An 8,125-nucleotide genomic window follows, 5' to 3' on the forward strand; every position below is an offset into this window, starting at 1 on the left:
TGGGATTCTCCAGGCAAGAACACTGGAGTGGGTTGCCATTTCCTTCTCCAATGCTGGCAGGGTTCTAATCCCAGCAATGTGACCTCAGGCGAGTTGATTAACTCTCTGTGCCTTAGTTTCCACATATGTAAAACAAGAAGAGTGTGGGAAACTCTTTCATATGCTTGTTATTAATGCTATATAAATAAGTACTTCAAACAGTCTGGCATAGAATACGTACTACAAATTTAATTAATAAGAAGTAACAAATAAGTTAACCCAATATATTGAAATTCAGACTCCATGGAAGGAGGTATAGAGCTTCCCCTTACATGGAATTACAGCTACCATCCAGCAGGGATGATGGCATGCAGACACTGTCTTGGGGGGTGGTGGGATGGGAGGTGGGTTGCGGTTTGTGTCTCTTTTTGCCAAAGTTTAGGGGGAAAGTGGTGCCTGAAAGAGAGAGAAGTAAAGATAAAGGTGGCGTTTGTTATCAACATTGTTAATTCTTTCTGTCTCATGGGTGATGCAATTTTCATCTCTGCTGTATTTTTTTCCAAGCTGCAACTAAGCCCATCAGCAAGTTTAAAAGAGCTAGATCTCGAGATTAAACTATGATAATAGGCTCATATGTTTGCATCAAAATATGGACAAGCCTCTGTCCCTTTGTGCCATGTCCTTTTTTCCCTTTCACCAGCAGCCATGAGGACTAGCTGGCACCACTTCCCCATTATCATCTTCCTGAAGGGCATACAGAACTCACTTAATTGCTTCACACTACAGTACTCTGCTATTCAGAACAAGCCTGTTTCTTTCCATTGTAACGACATGGAAATAAATAAGCAATTTTCATATATTAGGAAACATAAGCATGCCAGAGTCTAATTCATACTTATGTGATTAATAAACCAGAGCACTTAGATGAAATACACTGTACCACACAAACACTATTCCATTAGAGTGGTCATTTGGGGGTGAGATATCAACCGCAATTGTCTCACTGCTGGCCCAGTCAAGAGCCCCTGTATGGAAACACATGGAACTTCCTTAGGGCGAAAAATCTCCTTTGGGGTGAAAAATGAAGGGTAAGAAATGGAGAGCCAACTTCCTTGATTTTGTAAGTGGTATTGGCTTTGTGTGAGCTATGAACAGGCTGCATGACTCTGAGCAAATATATTTTCTGTGCCTTGTTTATTAATGGACAGAAAAGCTAGCCTGAAAATGAAATTGATTTTATTCACTTAGGATTTTATACTCCATTGCACAACCACAACCCAGCAAATTCTTCATTAAGAGAGATAATTACTTTAATGAAGATTAAATATAATTTAAAATTCACATTTATCTTTATCTACCTAGTGCAGGTCAGAATTAGCCTAAAATGGCTAGAGAACTGGGAAGAAATAGATTTCTCCAAAAAGTCTCCGTTTATGCATAGACGGGTCTGATCTGACTGCCAGTATGCCTTTCTTCCTCTTTGTCCTCTTCCTCTCATTTCATCCATTCATGTCTCCCACGTCAAGCCCAAATGAAACCTTCTGCTTTTGAATAATCCTAATTTTATGATGTTTGGCAGAGGCAACAGGATAGCAGTAATTTATACCCGGGATGCTCAATGATCTTTGAAAAATTGTATCCATGACGGGCATGTGGGGGAGAAAGATCAAAGAAGTAGTAGGTTGATTTTAGAAATACCCTCCCTCCTTGAGACACAGAGTGTCTATTCCACCTGCCAAAGACAGAAAGCCAAGGATATATTAAGCGGATTGGTATTACTCATCATTTTGTGTGGTGTTATCATTATTCCTTATTAATGGCATTGATGAAACTGAAAGAGGAGAGTGAAAAAGCTGGCATAAAACTCAACACTCAAAAAGCTAAGAACATGGCATCCAGTCCCATCACTTCATGGAAAATAGATGGGGAAACAACAGCAACAGTGAGAGACTTTATTTTCTTGGGCTCCAAAATCACTGTGGATGGTGACTGCAGTCATAAAATTAAAAGACATTTGCTCCTTGGAAGAAAAGCCATGACCAACCTGGACAGTGAATGAAAAAGCAGAGACATCACTTTGCCAACAAAGGTCCATCTAGTCAGAGCTATGTTTTTCCCAATAGTCACATATGGATGTGAGAGTTGGACCATAAAGAAGGCCGAATGCCGAAGAATTGGTGTTTTCAAACTCTGGTGCTGGAGAAGACTCTTGAGAGTCCCTTGAACTGCAAGGAGATCCAACCAGTCAATCCTAAAGGAAATCAACTCTGAATATTCACTGGAAGGACTGATGCTGAAGCTGAATCTCCAATACTTTGGTTACCTGATATGAAGAGCTGACTCACTGGAAAAGATCCTGATGCTGGGAAAGATAGAAGGCAGGAGGAGAAGGGGACGACAGAGGATGAGATGGTTGGATGGCATCACCGACTCAATGGACATGAGTTTGGGCAAACTCCAAGAGACGGCAAAGGACAGAGAAGTCTGTCATGCTGCGGTCCATGGGGTCGCAAAGAGTCGGACATGACTGAGCGATTGAACAATGAAATGGCATTTGAGCACTGTTGTGGAAAGAGCTCAGGAAACAGAGAAACAAAAGCTTGGCTTCTATTTTCTCCTCTAAGTAAATGGGTGACCTAAAAACATTTATTAACATGTCAGAATCTGGCTCCTCGTGTGAGATAGAATTAATAATGCCCATATTGAGTTCAGAGGTTTATAGCAGCTGGCATTGAGTGTAAATGCACATTAAATGTATACTCACAAATGTAATATACTTCCATGCTGAATCATGAGTTGCCATATAAAAGCTCCAAAACACCATAGCAATGGCCCAATTATCCACAGGCCACAGCAACATTTGATTCTGCAGAAGTGACCAGTGAGTTTTGCCTCCTTTGCTGAAGGAGGGGCAAATGGAAGTGCGGCCTCATCAGACCCTCTAGCACAGATAGGCACAGGACTAAGTGTTTCCACATTCAATTTTAAGGGAAGAAAACTAAGTCTGGCTTAGTGATAAGGTGCAACTCATTCCCAGAGGGAATATTTCAAATAATAGCTCTCATTTACTGAATATCAAGGGGACGTGACATATTATAAACAGTCCCTTATTTAATTAACATGACTATCTAATTTATCACTTAAACCAGGACACTTTCAGAGTGAAAGGGGATGCCACACTTACTTACATCAAGACCACAGGTGTCATCTTGCATAGTCAAGACGGGCAAGATAGTGTTGGATGGGCAAATTCCATGGTTCCCCTCCGTTTAATTCATGAAATCACTCATGAATGAGATATGAAACACTCCCTGTTCTACAGGAGGAAACTATGACTCAGAGAGGTTAAAGGAAATGAGCCCAACGATCTACAAACTAGTGAGCGAGTAGCGGACTCAGAGTTGAATCTCAGTGTGTAAGACACAAAAGGTTCTTTCCTCTAACGTACTTCCCTTCTTGGAACTCATTAGTCATGATATCAGCTGCCAAACAAGAGCATTAATTTTGTTTTGATAGCCTGCCTTGAGTGAGTAACACATTTCAAGCTCTGGGTTATGATTTTCAAATGCTATCAGGAAATAGGGAGGAAAAGGGTGAAGTGAAAGCCAAATGAGGCCAGTAAAGCCACATGCTAGCGTATATCTGGCTCTTTCTAAGGGCTCAGTGCTGCCTAAATACTACAAGCTTGTATTAATGCTTATTCAAGCGTGGAGAATGACAGTCAACAGGGCCAGGCCTCAACAAGCATCTTTCCCCATGTGCTGCTCTGTATTCTCATGCACCCAATAAACTCCCACATCTAGGTCAATTCACTGGTGATTTTCAGTGATCTGCAATCTCAAATAAATCTTTACTTCTATAACATGCTTGGAGCTATTCTTTTCTCGAGAGCTTAATAGGTGTAAGAAGGTTGAGAGATGACCAACATTCTGTCTGCTCCATGATGTTTCAGTGGGTGAACTCGAAGGGGACCACACACTTTCATCCTTTAGCCCACCTGCCAATTACTGTTTGAGTTTTCCTGGTCTCTTCACACAACAGGAGCGGGGCCAGCTGGGCCTCTATCAAAAGCGAGGCACACTGGCAGAGACAAGAGAGTTTATATTCTGGTAAAGAAACAACAGCTCAATCAATCATAGATTCCAAGCATCCTTAGTCACCACTCCCTAATGAAAAACCATCTTCAGAGACCAACGGTGTCCCTGAGCAGATATTTCAGTGATCCTGTAAAAAATCCCACTGGGGACATAAGCCAAAATTCAACCCTATGTTTCTGACAGTGTGCAGTCTTAATATTGAAATTCCTCAAACACTCTAAGCTTCAGATTCCTCAACTACAAAATGTTGCTTCTCCAGCTTTTCCCATAGAGCCTATTAAAACACATTCCTGGTGCCTGAGCTCAGAGATTCTGATTTACTAGGTATGGAAAAGAGCCAGAGGACTTGCATGTCTTGTAAGTTTCCAAGTCATGATAATGATCATGCTGTCCAAGGAGCATACTCTGAATAGTCCCAAACTGTGCCAGTAACTTCAATGTCACAATTCGAGTAAAGATCTGAAACGATGGGAGGATGCTTAGCAGAGCTGCTGACTCAGAGCGCCTCTCAATCAACATGTATTCTTTGAAAAGAAGAACAAAAGTCCAAGCGTATTAGTAGGAAGAAAAGTTGGGGACAGTCAATCATTTCTAATACGCCAGATATAAGACTTAATTACATTCCAATCCCCCTTGTTATAACACATTCTCCACAGCAATTAAAATGGGGTCCCAGTCTCAAATTGTGAATCCACTGAAAGGCCTCCCAGTTCTCTTTAGTCACAGAATACAATTTTTTTGCTCACAATATTCATGTGTTCTTCTTAGGCTCAGCTGCATCACCATTGCATGGAAACCCCATTTAAAATCATCTTGACTAGTACTTAAAAAGTAAAACATAAATCTTCCCCCTTAGAGCACAGTTTTCAGGAAACAGACAAAGTGATATTTACTTTGCTGCAACCAGGAATCCCCTCTTACACCAACTGGCAATCCTCTGATCAGCTGGAGCCCTTCAGTTTGTCCTTGTCTGACTGAGCTCAGTCGTCAGCGAACTCTCCCGCGCTCCCGCCCCGCCTCGTCCTCCACCCTCCCTCCTTTCCCATCCGTTCACGTTGGTTCACTCTTCACAACATTATTTAATCTCTTAGTTGCAGCTTTTTAGGATTAGCTACAGCATCTATTAATAGTTTTACTTCTGTTTACAGTTCCAAGGGGAGAAAAATGGCTCATTCCTTTGCTCCAGTCTTGAAGATAGGTCTTCTGGCTGCAGGAGGAAGATGCGCAGGCCCCGTGAATAACCTATTTCCACAATCATCTCACTGTAAAGATGTTAATGTGCCTCTATGCAGAATGGATCCATTTAATAAGCAGAACAAGTTGGATATAAACTCTTTAATTGCTTTCAGCACACCGATTATCTTTCTATGTCACCTATTGTATAATGCAAAAATGTTAACAAAAGCACTTACTGGAGACATTATTGAGAATTAAAAAACAAAGAGCCATCAGTTGTCACTAAATATGCCTTTCATGTTCCCAAATGAAATGCATTCGCGCACTCAAGAAATAGAATAGGAACGTGCAGGCCTGCCATTGTCAGATGCAAACATCTTCATTAGATTTTGATCCAGCTGCTACAAGATCTATAAAAAAAGCTATCAAAGCTAGCAACTCATTATTGGTTATTTCAGGAAAACTTCTAAAAACCATCCCCAAACCTGCACTGATCTTTTCAGACAACCTCCCTGGTCGGACAGTTGGTTTGAAAAGAGCAGGCATTAAAAACTTCTGCCAAGCCTGCCCCTAGAAACGGTACCTCAAAGGATGCAGTGCCTGGGACTGTTAGACAGGCCACGATCACAGAGCCAACCTGTGTTCCCAGACACTTGAGCTGAAAAATCTCTGCCTCGCAACCCCACCCCCAAACCTCCTGTTGTGACCTAACAGCATCTCCTTAAGAGTAAATAAGTGAAAGGAGCCAAACTTGGATCTTTATAGAGCAAAGCCAAAAGATTAATATGTTTGGTGTCTCATAGCATCCTTTCCCTGTTGCAATAAATCTTCCTCTGCATATTGGCAGTCAGCTCATTTCTAGTATGTCATTTTCCACAGACACTGGATTTTTTTTCTGGCTGTTTTAAAAAAAAAGAATGAGAGTAGTCAAAGGAGCAAGCAGAGAAGAGCAGAAGGAAAAAAAAAAAAAAAACAGAAAAACAGAGGGAGAAAAGGGAAAGAAAAGGGGAAAGAGCAAGAGTCTGGATTCCAGGGAAGATGTATAGAGGAGGTTACAGGAAACAAACCAGAAATGTCAAAAGTACCTACAATTCTAACTGAATTCTGTTGAAACAGAAGACATACTACAAAAACCTGAATAGCATACATATGAATCACAGTCCCTAGCATCTTGACTTGGAGACCTCTTCAGTCAAGCTCAAGTCGCAGGAAGGTTTTGACAGATACCGAACAAGTGACAGAAAACTGTCAGGGACATCATTGTCTTTCACACAGGGCCCTCTCCCTGCAAGGTCTATACATCTCCTATTTATGACAATGAGAAGTGCAAATCATGACCACTATCATTCAACCTCAGTCAACAACAAGGATATAACACATGGACCACTAAATCTGCTTTAAAGAGTTTTTGCTCTGTCTTTAACTCATGCACTATATTACCTACTTTACAGTCAAAAGTAAATTGAATGCTCAAAATATTAAAGTAACATCACATTCATTATTTGAATTAGGTACTAGTGCTTACTGGGGGGAATCAGTTCATTATATTTATATTGTTATTAAAACTATTACCCAAATCTAAATGTTCTTGAGACCCACAACATATTTTCCTTCATAGAACACCTCTGCATATGTACTAAGTTGCTGCAGTTGTGTCTAACTCTTTGCTACCCCATTGACTATAGCCTTCCAGGCTCGTGTGTTCATGGGATTATCCAGGCAAGCATATTGGAAGGGGTTGCCATGATCTCCTCCAGGGGATCTTCCTGACCCAGGGATCAAACCCACATCTCTCATGTCTCCTGCCTTGGCAGGCAGGTTCTTTACCACTAGCACCACCTGGGAAGCCATAGAACACCCCTTATTTCCTTCAAATCAGGACTTTTTCAGTGTTCACTTCTGCAGCACACATACTAAAATCAGAACATTATAGAGAAGACGGGCATGGCCCCAGTGGAAGGATGACATGAAAATTGTGACACGCTCCCTATTTTTCAAACCTAAAACATAATAAAGTTTATTAATTAAAAAAAAATTTAAGAGTGACCTTTTCTGCAGAGCTGTAGCTATCAGCTTCCCTCCTGCCAACAGTCTTAGTCAACAGAGTGACATGGATAAGAGAAACAGAAGTTGAAGCCCACGCTTCCTCCAACCAGAGTGGGAACTGGAGTTGGGAACCTACTGCAGCCGCATAATCTGTCTAGAACGTGAATCTGTTCACAAGGCTCCTCTGCGTAACACCATTCAGCAATTTCCTACTGCCCTTCAGATAAAATCACATTCCTGCTGTGTGCCTACAGGCAAGTTATTAAACCTCTCTCTGGCTCAATTTCCTCTTTTATAAAATGGTGATAATAATCGTGAGGAAAATGTGAGTGAAGCACTTAGCACAAAGCTAATCAACATTCAATATTATTATTATTGATGGTATCTCACCAGCCCTGTTTCTTCTCTGTTCTCCTGGACTCTATCTTGCAGCCACACTCAGCAAGGAGTTCCTCACATTCCCCATGATCTTTCTTGTCTTTATGTTTTGGCTTGTGATTTTTTTTTTCTGTTTTTAACACTCTCTTCCTCCTCCTGGCCTTTGGTCAGTTTCTCTCCTATTAATACATAAACTGTCAGCTCAAATGCATGTTATCAAGGTTTGCTTCCCCCAATTGCAATTCCTCTACTGTAAAATGCATCATACATTACTATAATATCTTCTTAACTGAAATGTCCATAAAGGATCCAAGATTAGATGTGCCTTGCTCATCACTGTACTTCTCTGTAGCAAGCTCAGGTACTCACGGTAGAGTGGATTATAACACAACTGAGAAAGAAATCTTAGCAGATTACAAGGACAAAAGATTAGTCTGTGTGTGTGTGTC

The 8,125-nt window shown here is 41.0% G+C and overlaps 1 non-coding gene across 1 annotated transcript; it reads left to right on the forward strand.

Annotated features, from left to right (window-relative positions):
• Positions 1-7,141: 7,141 nt before the first annotated feature.
• On the forward strand, positions 7,142-7,247 carry LOC138434849 (U6 spliceosomal RNA). Its single transcript, XR_011254918.1, has one exon. It is a non-coding gene; the product is annotated as a U6 spliceosomal RNA (small nuclear RNA).
• Positions 7,248-8,125: the final 878 nt, after the last annotated feature.

The sequence above is a fragment of the Ovis canadensis genome, chromosome 2 (genome assembly GCF_042477335.2).
Source record: "Ovis canadensis isolate MfBH-ARS-UI-01 breed Bighorn chromosome 2, ARS-UI_OviCan_v2, whole genome shotgun sequence".
In the NCBI taxonomy this organism is placed as follows: domain Eukaryota; kingdom Metazoa; phylum Chordata; class Mammalia; order Artiodactyla; family Bovidae; genus Ovis; species Ovis canadensis.